General features: G+C 49.1%; 3 long non-coding RNA genes across 3 annotated transcripts; all 3 read right to left on the reverse strand.

Annotated features, from left to right (window-relative positions):
* Positions 1 to 4,351: 4,351 nt before the first annotated feature.
* Positions 4,352 to 4,826, reverse strand: LOC132591320 (uncharacterized). Its single transcript, XR_009556906.1, has 3 exons — positions 4,752 to 4,826; positions 4,530 to 4,582; positions 4,352 to 4,435 (listed from the first exon to the last, which is right to left on the reverse strand). It is a non-coding gene; the product is annotated as an uncharacterized LOC132591320 (long non-coding RNA).
* Positions 4,827 to 5,702: 876 nt separating this feature from the next.
* Positions 5,703 to 6,201, reverse strand: LOC118078545 (uncharacterized). The gene is made up of 3 exons (XR_009556897.1): positions 6,109 to 6,201; positions 5,911 to 6,010; positions 5,703 to 5,812 (listed from the first exon to the last, which is right to left on the reverse strand). It is a non-coding gene; the product is annotated as an uncharacterized LOC118078545 (long non-coding RNA).
* An 8,830-nt stretch (positions 6,202 to 15,031) lies between these two features.
* Positions 15,032 to 16,580, reverse strand: LOC132591293 (uncharacterized). Its single transcript, XR_009556900.1, has 3 exons — positions 16,525 to 16,580; positions 16,352 to 16,434; positions 15,032 to 15,179 (listed from the first exon to the last, which is right to left on the reverse strand). It is a non-coding gene; the product is annotated as an uncharacterized LOC132591293 (long non-coding RNA).
* Positions 16,581 to 16,639: the final 59 nt, after the last annotated feature.

Consider the following 16,639-nt stretch of genomic DNA (forward strand, 5'->3'; position numbering starts at 1 on the left):
AGAGGAATGCCAGGTCTGAGAGAGTCAAAATGGTGTCAGTCAGGCCTGTTTTCCTGTGCTGCTTCAGACATGTTTCTGTACATTCATGTACATGTTTTATGAACAATTATTATATATATATATATGACCTCAAAATTCTTATAACAATAGCTTTACCCATGTTTGCCCCTGGCCTTGCCCCCTTCTGGCGTGTCACAGCTTGTGCAGAAGGGAAGGCACCCCTCAGGCTCAAAGGGGTTCCCCAGCCCTGGCCTGGTTCACAAAACAGGAAACGAGAGGGCATACTATCCATTTAAAGCATATCTCCCTCACCCACCTGCATTCTGGGAACTGTGGCTTACCCAGATAGCTACAATTCCACCACCCTTAAGCAAACTACAGTTCCCAGGATTCCCAGGATTCTAAACGCATGGTACCCATGGCAGGCTTTGCAATATCCCCTAAAAGCTTCCTCTTCCTGCAGTTCCACAGGTCGGTTTGGAGGTTGCAGGCTGCCCTCTGCTGCTCAGTCCTAGCACTTTGGGGAAAGAAGATAAGATTCTTGCAGTAGCAAAAAACCCGCTCCATCTAACAGCCTCTTTTTTCACTTGCTCCTTCAGTCTTCTCAGACGAACCATAGGATGTTTATGCTGATCGGATTACATGCTGATTACCAGGGGCGGCTTGCCCATTGACTCTAGTGGTGCGGGGCAGCAGGGCGGAAACCATGCTGTGCCCGCCCACCAGCCGCGGGAAGAAACAGGGCAGGGCGGGGGCGCCGGAGCGATCTGCGCGCCACGGCGCCTGACCTGCTTAAGACGGCCCTGCCAATTACATGAAAAATCCACCTTTCTACTAGCTGGCACAGTAAAGGTTTCACAACCAATTAGAATAGGTGCCGATTTTCTTGACCATATGCCTTTGGGGTTATGCAATTTCCCCCGTCTCTTAAGTGCACTTTTGTGGTGTTCCCCATGCCCCCTCCAGCTAGGGTAATCTGCCCTGCTTGCCTCGTTTCTTTTATGTTGCTGCTGTTGATAATTTCTGGGTGCAACTTTCTCTCCTATCTGAGGGCAATTTACTTGGAAGAAAGTCTCTTTGCACTTCGTGGGGTATGCTTCTGAGTTGGAGTGCCTGAGACTAAGGAATACAGGCTGGAATTCTGGGCTGCATCAATAGGAGTATAGCATCTAAATCAAGGGAAGTAATAGTACCACTGTATTCTGCTCTGGTGAGACCTCACCTGGCGTACTGTGTCCAGTTCTGGGCACCACAGTTCAAGAAGGATACTGACAAGCTGGAACGTGTCCAGAGGAGGGCAACCAAAATGGTCAAAGGCCTGGAAACGATGCCTTATGAGGAACAGCTTAGGGAGCTGGGTATGTTTAGCTTGGAGAAGAGAAGGTTAAGGGGTGATGTGATAGCCATGTTCAAATATATACCATAGAAGAGGGTGAAAGGTTGTTTTCTGCTGCTCCAGAGAAGCAGACACGGAGCAATGGATTCAAGCTACAAGAAAGAAGATTCCACCTAAACATTAGGAAGAACTTCCTGACAGTAAGAGCTGTTCGGCAGTGGAATTTGCTACCAAGGAGTGTGGTGGAGTCTCCTTCTTTGGAGGTCTTTAAGCAGAGGCTTGACAGGCATATGTCAAGAATGCTTTGATGCTGTTTCCTGCTTGGCAGGGGGTTGGACTGGATGGCCCTTGTGGTCTCTTCCAACTCTATGATTCTATGATTCTATATGCTTTATTCACTTGTAGGATCACTGATCGTCGAGGCGCATTGTTAGCTACATGCAGAAGTGAAGTTTATCTTGCAGTAGCAATCTAACGATGCCCCGAAACCACAGGCATTTCCCTTATTTTAAACAGGAAACAATGATAAAAGGATGCGTTAGCTGATTTTATGCAATATTTAAACATTGAACATGGGCTTTTTATAAAAAAAATGAGCATCATGACTCTAGATCTGAAATACAAATACTGTAGGTAGAATATGTGGTCCTGGTCTAATGATAGGTGAGAACAGTGAACAGGCCCTCCGTAGTTCTACACTTGAGGGTGTCTGAAGGCAAAACGGATTTCAAAAATGTGTATTTTCAGCTGTGGTGCAGACGTGCCTAAATTGATTGTGGATCAGGGGCGTAGCAACATGGGGGCGTGAGGAGCGCTGCGCTCCAGGTGTCATTCCTAAGGAGGGTGATAAAATCCCCCCCCCCGGGCGGATCAGAGTTGCGGTGCTCACACCCCCGGAGGTCGTATTTTAGCAATCAGCATGATTGTCGCCGTGAAAATCTGCCCGCAATCGTGCAAATGCACGCGGCAGGTGATGCTTTCACCCCCTGGCGGTCGACACTTGCACCCACAGCGGGCGGGGGGCACTCCCCCGGCGCCACGCGAGGATGGCAGCGGCAGTCCCCAATCAAGAATCGTGGGGGCAGCCCCCGCCGCACTGGGTACCAGAGGAGCTAGCTATGCCCCTGGCTGGACATTTCCTCCCACTTCTGGTTACAGGTAGGTAGCCGTGTTGGTCTGAGTCGAAGCAAAATAGAAAAAAAATCCTTCAGTAGCACCTTAAAGACCAACTAAGTTTTTATTTTGGTATGAGCTTTCGTGTGCATGCACACTTCTTCAGATACTGAAGAAGTGTGCATGCACACGAAAGCTCATACCAAAATAAAAACTTAGTTGGTCTTTAAGGTGCTACTGAAGGATTTTTTTTCTATTTTGCTTCGACTTCTGGTGAGCCAGGGCGGCTCAGCATCGCAACTGGTTGTCTCAGTTCACAGAGCAGCCATCCTTCTAGGCGATGGGAGTCTGTGTCCGGCCCTGGGATTCTCTGAAAGGCTCTCAGCTTCCCCTCAATCCATTAACATGGCTCGTTAACATGGGTTCGAGGATCTCTCTTTGAGTTCTGTTTCTTCTTCCTGTCACCAGATCTAGCCTCACCAATGCCTCTCTGGAGAAGAGCGTTAAAAGCAAGGAGATCCACTCTATAGTCTCTGTGATGGGCAGGCAAGCTGGATGCCAGGGTAGGAACAGGAACCTGACCTGGAAAGGATGAGGGGAAGATTGGGTCAGGTAGGACCAGGAAAGGAAGGATTCAGGAAGGATGGAAAACCCATGGGGTCAAGAGCACCAAAGCAGACCAGCCTCCCTGAGAAAGAAAGGCTCTCAGGGATCATTCTGCATCCTTGTGGGCAGTGCTATTTTCTAAAAATATGTGGGGGGTACTCTCCTTTTCCTGCTCATATTGAAATATTGCCCCTCAATGAGGCCAAACTTAGATTCACAAAATGTTTAGGGGTATACGTGTCCCCCCCATGTGAGGGATTCCCTGTTTCCCACCCCTCACTGCTTTAGCTCTCCCTGTGCTTCTCTACAAACAGGAGAAAACCTCCAGTGTCCAAATTGGTCTTGTCTCCAGAGTACCTCAGGCACCGCGTTCGAAACCTACTGCCACCAGTGGGGTCTCCCTCCCATGGATCCCTACTGCTCCAGTTTGCCTCTCCCTTAGGCAACAAGGTGGCTCCCTTGGCTTCACTAACCAGCCCTTTGTATGACAGGAGAAAAAGCAAACAGTTTCCTTTTCCACAGGAAAGCTTTGTTCTCGCCTCTTTGTCACACCTCTGAAGGTACTGAAACACTGCCGAGTCAGTGAAGGTTTAAGCACATTTAACTTTATTATTTAACTTATAAACATGAATATCTCTGGTTCTTAGAAGCACATACAGTGGTGCCTCGCTTAACAAACGCCCCGTAAGACAAAATTTTCGCTTAAAGAAAGGATTTTTCTAGCGGAGGTTGCCTCGCTAGACAAATTCATTTTACGAAAAATTCGTCTAGCAAATCACGGTTTCCCATAGGAATGCATTGAAATTCAATTAATGCGTTCCTATGGGCAATTTTTTTAAAAAAAAAATATCAATGGCATTCCTATGGGATTCGCTAGACACATTTTTCGTTATAAGAATAGACCCGTGGAACGAATTAAATTCGTCTAGTGAGGCACCACTGTATCTTCTTTTCATATAACACAGACTTGTTAATACAGCTCCTGCATCCCTCTCTAACACTCTACTCCAACTGCCAACTCCCAACTGCCTTTCAACGGTTCTTCCCCCTCCATTTAGAATGCCATCTAGTTCCGCCTCCCAGGGACAGAGGGTGGAAAGAGGCCAAGGCACAAACAGCTTTCTCTAGATCTCATCCGCTCCATCTGCCGGAGCCTGTTCTCTGACAGAGGGGAAAGTCCCTCACTCACCGAGGGTTTGAGACCCTCCCCTGGTTCCCTGGCCTCTTCTCCCTCTGACTGCTCAGCCTTGTGCCCCCACCCCTTGGCCTCTGTCCCTACAAGGCAGCTTCCCCCTACCTGATCTGGGCCCACAGCCACTGCTTCCCTTCTGCCCCCACGAAAATATGGAAAAGGAGGTCCTGCTGCCATCATTCTGTCACCTGCAAGAGAAAAAAGGACGCCAGGAGTGCCTGCTTCTCTCACAAATGAAACAGGGCATCTCTAACTACAGATGGGCTTTTGAGAAAGTCCTACCTGCTGAAAGCCCGAAGTCCACACTACCTATAAGTCTTCGATGATGATGTCATCTGGATGGAAGAGAATGAGAATGAAAATGAGATTTTCCCACAGGCCTTTCCTGCCCCCATCCTTCAGTCAAAGGTCCCAGGTTGGAAATGTAGCTGGAGTCAGTCCGGACGCTGCCCTCCCAGGCCAGGTGGGAAAGGCCTGCCAGGTGGGCTTTTGAGAAAGTCTTACCTGCTGAGTTCATTTGGATGTTGGCCTCTCTCTGGTGTCTGCACTGCCTATAAATCCTCAATAACAATGTCATCTGGATGGAAGAGAATGAGAATGAAAATGAAAATGAGATTTTCCCACAGGCCTTCCCCCCCCCCCTCCTTCAGTCAAAGGCGGGAAAGGCCTGCCAGGCAGGGAGCAGGTCCTGCAGGAGTCCCAGCAAGAAGACCTCAGAGGTGGGTCTTGGGCAAATAAAGGGACAAGGTAGTTTGCTGTCTCCAAGGTGTAGGGCTCACCTTCTTCCGGATTCTGTCGGAAGCAGGCCAGGTCCGGCCGAACTACCGTCATCTGCAGAGGAAAGAAAAATCAGGATCAGTTGGGAGCAAGAGAGCACAGAAGCAGCGCCAAGCCAGGAACGACAGGTCTCCCTCTGTCTTGGGCCCAATCCCTTGTTCCAGAGGACCTCCAGGGGCCCTGCAGCCTCCTGGGCAGAGGTGGAAGGGCAGCAGCAGGAAAGGGGGCAGGAAAAGCCTCTGGCCTCACCCTGGCCCCCAGGGACACACACCGCATCATCTGCGTTAAAGGTCTCTCACGGATGTGCTCTTGGAGGGATGGAAGAAAACAAAGGAAGGAATAGAAGAAGGCGAGCTACTTGCTCGGAGGCGGGGAATTTTCCGGGCAACGACCAGCAGCAATGAAATGCTGCTGGCCGCTAGTTTTTGAGCCTCCCCACTTTCCCCCAGGGCGTATCCTCGCAGGTCCTGCAGGAGGAAAGAGCGTCTCAGAGTCAGGGACCAGTCTGGGCCAAAGCGGCTCTCACTGTCCCCACCACAGAGTTCCTGGCACTTCTGGACCATGAGGGTTTGCCAGCTTTGGTCTTGGACCAAATTGAGGGCCAAACAGGCTCTGTGCCCCAGAAATGGGGCAGCCCATTGGGTAAGGGACGGGGGGGGGGCGAGCAACCCTAAAACCACCCCTGATGCCATCGGGACACTTATGCTTAAAAGTTGCAGGAGGGTGCCAGGATTGGGGGCTTCCATAAGGAGACTTCCAAGGAGGAGACGGAAGTGGCGCTTCAGCTCCTGCGTGAAAAGAGAGAAGAGAGTTTGAATGTTGGTGAAATATGATGATGATGAAGAAGAAAGAGCCATGCAAAGGGAATTCAAGACAAAGGACATACCTCTCTTTCCTCCTCCTTTTCTGGGCCCTGAAGAACTGCCTCCATGGTCCTATGGAGGATCGCACTGATCATGTCACAGCTGAATTTGGGCCTCATGGTACTGCAGAGATGAAAGCGAGAGGGTTAGACGCTTCCTCCTCCGAGTCTCCCCTGGAGTTCTGCCCCCCACCCACCCTCCATCCCAAAGACCCCACTCACCTTAGCTGGAGGAGGGCCTCCAAGGCAAGGGCCAGGGTCAGGGGGCGATCCCTGAAGTGCTCCAAGGGCCCCAAGATGTCCTGGAAGAGAACAGAGGAGGAAAATCAGCTCTTTCCGGGGCCTCCGGGGGACAGCTCCGACCCCAAACACCAGGCTTGGCTTTCCAGGGGACCCTAAGCCGGCAGGGTCCTCCTCTCCGCAGATGTACAACCCCTTCCCTAAAACCCCTCCTTCCCCCCACCTCCCCGCGGGGGTCCCTCACACCACCCCTCACTCACTAGAATGGCTTTGGCCGTCTCCTGCTTGGAGCACTTCAGGGTTCGCAGCCCCCTGAGCTCAGCTGCCTGGCAACTCTGGATGACCCCGAGGATTTATAATTGCTCATGATGATGAAGAAGAAAGAGCCATGCAAAGGGAATTCAAGACAAAGGACATACCTCTCTTTCCTCCTCCTTTTCTGGGCCCTGAAGAACTGCCTCCATGGTCCTATGGAGGATCGCACTGATCATGTCACAGCTGAATTTGGGCCTCATGGTACTGCAGAGATGAAAGGGAGAGGGTTAGACGCTTCCTCCTCCGAGTCTCCCCTGGAGTTCTGCCCCCCCACTGAGGGATCCAGTCCCTGTTCTTGTTTTCTGCAATACTCACCCCTGGGGAAGGGATGTGGAACCGCAGAACTGCAAAAAGAAGGACATGCGAACAGGTGAGTCCGTCCCTGAGCCCCTGGCAAGGCTATTCCAAGAGTTTTCTCCTGGATTCCAAGTCCTACTACAGAGGTGGGACACCCCAGGCCTTGGTGGCAAATTGTGGCTTCCCAGGGAAGGTGCCCCTCCCACTGACAATTGCCCCCCAGCCATGCCCCTCAGCCCAGCCCCCTGCTTCATTCATTGGACTCCACAAAATGGGTTGGCCGCTGGGGGGAGGGGATTCCAGCCACTGGCCCAATGGACCCAATGCACCATCTGGCTCTTTCCATCTTTTGACTAGCTCCCCCCCATGCCGATTCCTGCCCTCCTCTGTCCCAAAAAGGAGGGCCACTTGCTCACCTGGCACCACGGGCTGCTCTGGGCCTTGCTGGGGGGCCACCCTGTGGCAGCGCCTGAACAGGCGCCTTAAGCACCTCATCCTAGAAGAGATGAGCGGAGAGAGCTACTCAGATGCCGGCAGCCCCAATTCTTCGGGGGAATGTTTGTGTGTGTGGAGGGGTGTCTGGAGAAGACAGGGAACCACCGCTGCATTGGCAGAACAGAAATATGTATGTGGAGCCTAATCAATCCTTGCCAGCCCACTGTGACAAATTCCTTCCATCTCTCTGCAGTTCAGTGACCTGAAGGGGCATCACCAGAGCCCGGAAGAGGCAGCCCAGAACATGAAGGGCTGGCAGAGAGAGAAAGGAGCTCTGGGTTCAAGAGCTACGGCCATGCCAGGACCTAGAGAGCCAGACAGTTAGCCATCTCAAGGACAAGAGTGGATCCAACCTATATGGATTGGGGACTTGGCCAGGACAATAGGGGGCACTCAACTTGGCTAGGAAACAGGAACATATCTATATATATATATATATATTCCTTTGTTTTACTTAATGGGTGTAAGGTGTAAGGTGGAGGTCAAGGGAGGGACTGGGACAAACCTGATACTCAGGTTTCCACCAGAAAAACCTCCCAGTTTGTGACACAAATGTGATGTATGTAGGGCGTTTTATTTAAAGGCATTGTGGAGACGAAGAGAAAGGGAAGGAATGCTACTTACAGCCTGCCCATTTCATCCACGAAAAGATCCCACCCTCCTCACTAAAGTAACTAACTATCTAAATTCGTGTGTGTGAGGAGGGGTGTCAGGAGAAGACAGGGAACCACCACCAAATGGGCAGAACAGAAATACGTATGTGGAGAGGGGAGAGCTTTGGGTCATTCATTAACAATGTTACCAGAATTTATGGAAAGGGGGGGGGTTTGCCCTCCAACAGGAACCGTACCCCCCTCCAACTGTAGCCCAAATCAACAGCTTCACTTCTGCAAATGTCCCCACAAAACACATCATCCTGACACAGTCCTTTCCTTTTTCCATTCCAAAGGCTCCCGTAAATAAGGCGCTCAACCAATCTGCTCAGACTATCCAAGTAACTGTCCAATAGCAACCAAGGAGCGCCGCTAAACAGCGCCCCCCCAGCACAAAGCACACAGGCACTGCAACTGCCGACCAGCCGTGGCCTCTGCTCTACAAATAGGAATTCCCACTGGGAAAAGGGAAAAGTCAGAACCAGCCATGAAAACCGTTCTTGGTCCATTGAAACTAGTCTTTTGCGTTTCAGTCTAGGCTCTTGTACTACCAATCCAGCTGTAGGCTTCTGAAACATGAACCACTTATAAACGCCATCTCCAACGCCTTGAAAGATTCCATCAATGGTGTCCCCACGACTCACCCCCACCCCCACCCCCCGGAGATGAAGAGAAAAGGAAGGAATGCTACTTACAGCCTGCCCATTTCGTCCACGAAAAGATCCCACACTTCTCACTAAAGTAACTAGCTATCTAAAATGCCCACCCAAGCCTAAATCTGACCCCAACCCCAACCCCTGCCCTAAGTCTACACCTAACCCCCGCCCTAACCCTACACTTAACCCTAGCTACTCTATGTACAAAATATATACAAACTATGCACAGATGTGCACAAAAAACAAAGAACAAAAAATAATATAATAAAGAACAAAAAATAAAAGAAAATAAATAAATAAAAGTTAAAATCAAATCAAATCAAAATAAATCAAATAAAGGTAAGAAATCAAATAAAAGTAAGAAATCAAATCAAAATAAGAAACCGGAAAAATATCAACAAACCAAACTCCTCTCCTCTCCTATTCGCCACCAATCACCACCAACCACCACTAACTCCTCTGTCTCTCCTCGCCTCACTACAAACCCACAATGGCCGCCTGCAAGTCAGTGGCTTTTAAAGGAGAAGCAAGAGAAGTCACAAGGGAGGGCTGCACCAATATGAGATGAGGGACACCTGGTTTGCTGGTAGGGAAAAGGATGTAGGGATCTTAGTGGACCATAAGCTTAACATAAGTCAACCGGAAAGTGATGCAGCAGCAAAAAAATGCTAATGCTATTTTAGGCTACAACAACAAAAGTGTCCAGATCAATGGAAGACAATAACACAAGGAAATTCAAAACAGTAACAATTTATTGTGCAATTATTCAAAATCCATTAAAAAATATTTGTTTTTATTCCATGCTCTTCCGGTTCTCTTTCTTCTTTTCACCAATCGGTGAAATCCCGTCTCTGCCTTCAATCAGCTCAAGACTCAAGCACGTGGAGTTACACAGGGAGTAGATAATATATCCTAAGGAACGGGAAACCCAAAATTCCGTGAGATCTTTTGAGGCAAAATAATGTTAACAATTTTCGGATCTTTCTCTGTCCCCTGCCCTGCCCTGTCTTTTGCCTGGCCCCTCCTGAGTGGTGATGCTCCTCTGTCAGAACTCGGAGGCACCTGCTGTTCCGCCTGCAGCTGGGCTGCATCTTCCTTTCACATCCCTCTTCCTGCAGCCCCATTCCCCAAGGGAGACCACCCCCACATCCTTCAAGGCAGGCTAGGCATCTCTATAGCGCAGGATTGGACCATCTGCTTGGCATGCACGTCTTCCGTCCTGGGGGCTGGGAATGTGTCCCCCCCCCTGAAATCCTGGAGAGCTGCTGCCAGTCGGTGCAGGCTAGTGGAAGAAAGATATTGAGCAGCTGGAAAGTGAGCAGAGGAGGGTGGCCAGGATGATGAAGGGCCTGGAAACCAAGCCTTATGAGGAGCGGTTGAGGCAGTTAGAAACCAAGCCTGATCCATATTATAGATAACATTAAACAGAAGTGTGCGTGCAAAAGGAAAGAAAAAAGAAAAAGGGAGGGAAACTATTTTGCAAAAGGTTTATGATGGAAACGTAGAGCTGACTCTTCCCCATCCTTAGATAGATTCTTTATTGCGGCTAAAAGCCCACACAAGTGAAGTACATCAAACACAAAAAGTAAAAAACTGCAGTTCAGAAACAAAACAAAGACAAACAGAGGTAGCATCTCTGTAAAAGTTACACCACAACCATTTGGGGTGAACGCAGTCGAATATCTATATATGTGTGTAAAATTGCCGAGAAGTAATAGAATAAAATAATATATTAAAAGGTTTCAATAATCGTGCAGCATTCCGGTTCGTCTCTTGTGGGAAAGACCTGAGGTTACGAACCTTGCCACCGGCAGAGTTCTGTTTGAGTCATTCATTGTCTTGCAAAAGGGGTGCAAGATGGGACTCTGATGGTTTATCCGCAATTTCCTGAATTATTGAATTCAATATATTTGCACGGGCCACACTGTATAAGGGGCAGTGGAACATTATATGCTGGAGAGATTCTGTCGTTCTTTTGTCGCAACCACATAAAGCAGAGACATGACCTTTGGAAAATCTGTGACAAAACATTTGAGGGCAAAGCTCTTCCCCATCCTTTTATTATTTATGGAGTGAATATTGCAGTTGTTTTATAAAGGATTTTTTTTTACCTGAATGTAATTGAAATTCATAAGATTTTGGAACACAGAAATAAAATCGTCAACCATCAATTCTAGCACATGGGAGGCCACCTAAATTATAGAATTTTGTATTTGAACAATTGGTATTAGTAATTGTATTATAATTTGGTATTGTTATAATGAGGCTATTATTGGATTGAAACGGAAAATGAAAAAAAATTGAATATGTTAGTCCCTTTTATTGCTTTGCCAGTGCTTGCCATTTGCTAATCAGCATGCAAATCATATCCAATTGCGAATCATTCAATCAGTCCTATTTTACTGGATTTTGTGTGAATTACCATATATTCAAATTTCTATTTCCCCTTTTCTGTATACATTCTGTATTGTTTGTAATTCCATTTCATATCATCTCCATTTATCATTTCTATTAAGCTTTGTATAGCAACAGAGCCAAGAGATTTGTTTTTTCTGCAAACACACACACACCCCAGGCTGAAGGGGGGAGGGGCATCAAATTCCCCACAGATTGATTGGGGGGAACCCTGTGGATTTGTGCTTTTTATCAGATGTGCAGAATGCTCTAATCCCAAACTCTCTAGCCCTACGACTGGTTCTGCCATGATAAATCCATTGGTTTCTAAGGTGCTTGGTGGCTCTTTTTCTACGTTTGCTGCCGGGGGTGGGGGGTGGGGCTTAATAATATCACTACCCTTCTGCACTCTGTGAATTAAGCAGGGCATGGATTTGCAAGCATTTGTAACTTCTGCCACATGATTTTCAGGTGGAGCTCAAATTGGGAGAGAAAAGGGGAAATGCAGCCTGCTCTTTCTGCCGTATGTGGATGGGACATTTGGTCCTGCATGCAAGTTTAATGGTGGGCCATAACATTCAAAGCAGGCACGTGGGGGACCTGTCTGGCCTAAGTGGGGAAAGGAACCATCAAATTTGCTCAGCAGTGAAATTGACCTCATAAAACCTCTCTGGCATGGGAGCACATGAATTCCAGAGCCAGGGGCGCATGGGGCACATTAATGCTTCACAGTCTGTTGTTTTTCTGCTGAATTCACATTTGGAAATATGCCCAGTTGCAAAGAGCACATACCTGCTTGTTTCCAAAGGAGTGCTCAAATAAATTAACAAGTGCTCAAACAGGCAGGCCTTTTCCAGTCCCCACATCAGAGAGTCTCAAAGCGCGAGGAAGCCAGGGCAAATTTATCAGCAATTTCAGCAGAAGTGTCTAAAGAGTGCAGCAACTACCTTTTGGCTGACAAAAATTCTGGCAACTTGGCTGAGTGTCCTGGAGCATGCACAGAAATCCTTGACCTCCAAGGGGGGGTGTAGCCTTTCAAAGACCGCAGGAGAAATGTGTTCCTGAGCATATGCAGAATCCTTTTCCTCTAGTGAGGTGCTAGATTGCAACTCCTGTCAACTCCAGCAAGCAGGAGTTCAGCAACATCTGGAGAGCCAGAGGTTCCCCACACCTGAGCTAGAAACTGTGCAGGTATCTGTGGATTCTGGAGTCCCAGAATTTGCTTTAGGCCCCCCCCCCGGATGTTAGTGACTTCACCTGGTTGATGCTCGGATGAGATGGCAGGCAGGTGCTCATGCTATGGCCTGGCTGACTTGCTTACACAGTAAACGGGAAATGAGTACTCAGTGTGTAATCTTATCGCAGTGAAGAACGGTAGCAGCTTCCCCAAATCTCTTGCTAAGCAGCAAAACTCTGTATTACTGTGTCTGCCTGCTGGCATTTACAGCAGAAAGCCATTCGTACTTCTGCCTCTCTTCTGGTCTCTGAATGGAAGCATGTTTCGTAAACTGGAATGGGTAACTTAGCATCATTTTAAACTGCTCTTGTAATGTTGGAAAGGACCGCAAGGGTCATCTAGCCCAACCCCCTGAAATGCAGGAATCCTTTCGCCCAACATGGGGCTTCCACCCTGGGATTAAGAGTCTCGTGCTCTACAAACTGAGGTGTATGATCTGGTTTAAAATTAAAATAAATTCAGCTGATCTTAAGAAAGACCCTCAGCTGTGGGTTGTTGGTTGACACTGCAGGGGTGTGTGTGAGAGAGTACAGGACCTCCAAGTGACTCTACTTTCCAGGGACAGTCCTGGATTTACAGGCGCCATTCTGGTTTCTGATTTAATCCCGGAACGTCCCGCTTCTCCTTACGATGGTCCCTATTTTCATCGGAGAAATGTTGGGAGGGCATGGAGCCAAGAAGAGCAAGTAACTCTGCAACCTTTAGAAAGCAGCTGAAGGCCGCCCTTTATAGGGAAGTGCGAAATGTTTATTGTTTTTATGTATGTTGGAAGCAGCCCAGAGTGGCTCCGGCAGCCTTAAGTCAGATGGGAGGGGTATAAATAAAATCATTATCATTATAACATCATCATCATAATTTATACCCCGACCATCTGGCTGAGTTTCCTCAACCACTTTGAGTGGCTTCCAACAAAATATTAAAATACAGTAATCCCTCAAACATTAAAAGCTTCCCTAAACAGGGCTGCCTTCAGATATCTTCTAAAAGTCTGGTAGTTGTTGTTCTTTGACATCTGGTGGGAGGGCGTTCCACAGGGTGGGTGCCACTAACGAGAAGGCCCTCTGCCTGGTTCCCTGTAACTTGGCTTTTCCCAGCGAGGGAACCGCCAGAAGGCCCTCGGCGCTAGACCTCAGAGTCCAGGCAGAACAATGAGGGTGGAGACGCTCCTTCAAGTATACTGGACCGAGGCCGTTTGGGGCTTTAAAGATCAGCACCAACACTTTGAATTCTGCTCGGAAACGTACTGGGAGCCCACGTAGGTCTTTACAGTGGTGCCTCCCTAGACGAATGCCCTGTTAGACGAATTTTCTGCTAGCAAGCGGCTAGCAAGCCTGCTGTTGCAAAGGGGGGCGGAGGGAGCAGTGCCCGAAAGGAGCCCTTTTGGGCCCTGCTCCCGCCGCCCACCCCCTCACCTGGGCAGGCTTTCTAGGCGCTGTTGGAACGGCGGCTAGCAAGCCTGCTTTTGCAGGAGGGGGGGCGGCGAAACAGAGCCGAAGCGCGCCGATGCGGGGATGTTTTCGCTGGCTGCCTTCCCCAAGCCAAGGGGAACGCAGCCTGCAAAACACCCCCGCACCGGCGGATCTGCGGGCGGGGGGAGGGAAGAATGGAGGATCCGATGGGTCCTCCGTTCTTCCCTCCCGCTGCCTGACAGAGCCAAAGGCCGGATCTGTCAGGCGGGGGGAAGCAAGAACGGAGGATCCGATGGGTCCTCCGTTCTTCCCTCCCGCTGCCCGACAGAGCCAAAGGCCGGATCTGCCAGGCGGGGGGAAGGAAGAACGGAGGATCCAAGACTTGCTTCGAATGGCAGCCTCAGAGAGAACTACACCCTACACCTTTTGCGGCAAGGAGGGCATCCTGAAGATTCACGGCGTAAGATTTGCAGCAAGGGACTCCCTTCTGCCTGTGATAGAACTGCCAGCTGAGGGATCAGAATGCTTGCCGTCTCTCCATCTCTCTCCATCTTCTCTCCATCTCTCTACTACCTCCATTCCGGTTAACATATTGAGTGTTTGCGCTCTGTGTGCTCTGATATGCAGATCAAGCACAAGTTCTGCGAGGACCTGGACCAGGATGTCAGGAGCCTGCAAACACTTTCTCGGTAGTGGTGCCCGCCCTGTGGAATGCCCTCCCAGCAAATGTCACAGAAATAAACAACTATCTGACATTTAGAAGGCATCTGAAGGCAGCCTTTTTTGGGGAAGTTTTTAATGTTTGCAGTTTTATTCTGTTTTTGTGCTCTGCGGGGAGCTGTCCAGAGTGTCTGTGGAAACCCAACCAGATGGGTGGGGTATAAATAATGAAATTATTACTATTACTATTCCTGCTGGGAGAGTTCATCACAGCTGGGATAACCGCAGAGGCCCCCTTGGAATCGGGAGCCTGAACAAGAATGGAGAAAGGCTACCTGAACTGTGCTCATACCACAGCCTCTGCGTCACGAACATGTTATGCTCTACCAAGGCAAAACACTCAGTGTCCTGGAGACATCTTAGATGTCAGGTCACTGGCACCAGCGGGACTGGATTGTCACCAGGCGATTGCACTGAACTGTGTTAATGCCACACGGAGGGACCACAGCACTGACTGCGATGTGGTCACTCCCTGGTGGCGAGCAAAGAGGACCTCTAGCCAATCGTTGGCAGTTAGAATCAGCTGCACCAATATGAGATGAGGGACACCTGGTTTGCTGGTAGGGAAAAGGATCTAGGGATCTTAGTGGACCATAATCTTAGTGGACCATGAACTGATGCAGCAGCAAAAAATGCTAATGCTATTTTAGGCTACAACAACAAAAGTGTCTAGATCAATGGAAGACAATAACACAAGGAAATTCAAAACAGTAACAATTTATAGTGCAATTATTCAAAATACATTAAAATATTTATTTTTATTCCATGCTCTTCCAGTTCTCTTTCTTCTTTTCACCAATTGGTGAAATCCCGTCTCTGCCTTCAATCAGCTCGAGACCGAGACACGTGGAGTTACACAGGGAGCAGATCATATATCCTAAGGAATGGGAAAACCCAAAATTCCGTGAGATCTTTTGAGGCAAAATAACGTTTACAATTTTCGGATCTTTCTCTGTCCCCTGCCCTGCCCTGTCTTTCGCCAAAACAAAGGTGGCCACCCTGTGCCCAGGCAGCAAGACAAGACCCCCCTCTCTCTCGGCCTCCCTGAGGTGGTCCAAAGGAAACAAGAGCAAGGCATAAGGCCCCAGCTTGGCTGCAGAAGGAGGTCTACAAAATGCCATCCAACCATCTTAGGGACTCCACACTGCCTCTGTGGAGGGTTTACTCTGGAGCCTTTCCTTCTCCTGAAGCCATCCCATGAGGCAGCAGAGGTTTAGAATCAGAGTTCTCCTCCATGGGCTCCCTTCTGGGGGGATGAGCCCCATCAAACCCATGTGAGGGATCCCCTGTTTCCCACCCCTCACTGCTTTAGCAACAGAGGCTCTCCCTGTGCTTCTCTACAAACAGGAGAAAAACCTCCAGTGTCCAAATTGGACTTGACTCCAGAGTACCTCAGGCACTGCGTTCGAAACCTACTGCCGCCAGTGGAGTCTCCCTCCCTGGGATCCCTACTGCTACAATGTGCCTCTCCCTTAGGCAACTATGTGGCTCCTCTGGCTTCGCTAACCAGCCCTTTCGCTAACCAGCCCAGGAGAAAAAGCAAACAGTTTCCTTTTCCACAGGAAAGCTTTGTTCTCGCCTCTTTGTCACACCTCTGAAGGTACTGAAACACTGCCGAGTCAGTGAAGGTTTAAGCACATTTAACTTTATTATTTAACTTATAAACATGAATTTCTCTGGTTCTTAGAAGCACATATCTTCTTTTCATATAACACAGACTTGTTAATACAGCTCCTGCATCCCTCTCTAACACTCTACTCCAACTGCCAACTCCCAACTGCCTTTCAACGGTTCTTCCCCCTCCATTTAGAATGCCATCTAGTTCCGCCTCCCAGGGACAGAGGGTGGAAAGAGGCCAAGGCACAAACAGCTTTCTCTAGATCTCATCCGCTCCATCTGCCGGAGCCTGTTCTCTGACAGAGGGGAAAGTCCCTCACTCACCGAGGGTTTGAGACCCTCCCCTGGTTCCCTGGCCTCTTCTCCCTCTGACTGCTCAGCCTTGTGCCCCCACCCCTTGGCCTCTGTCCCTACAAGGCAGCTTCCCCCTACCTGATCTGGGCCCACAGCCACTGCTTCACTTCTGCCCCCACGAAAATATGGAAAAGGAGGTCCTGCTGCCATCATTCTGTCACCTGCAAGAGAAAAAAGGACGCCAGGAGTACCTGCTTCACAAATGAAACAGGGCATCTCTAACTACAGGTGGGCTTTTGAGAAAGTCTTACCTGCTGAAAGCCCGAAGTCCACACTACCTATAAGTCTTCGATGATGATGTCATCTGGATGGAAGAGAATGAGAATGAAAATGAAAATGAGATTTTTCCAAAGGCCTTTCCCGCCC

This window comes from Zootoca vivipara, chromosome 17 (genome assembly GCF_963506605.1).
Source record: "Zootoca vivipara chromosome 17, rZooViv1.1, whole genome shotgun sequence".
NCBI lineage: Eukaryota > Metazoa > Chordata > Lepidosauria > Squamata > Lacertidae > Zootoca > Zootoca vivipara.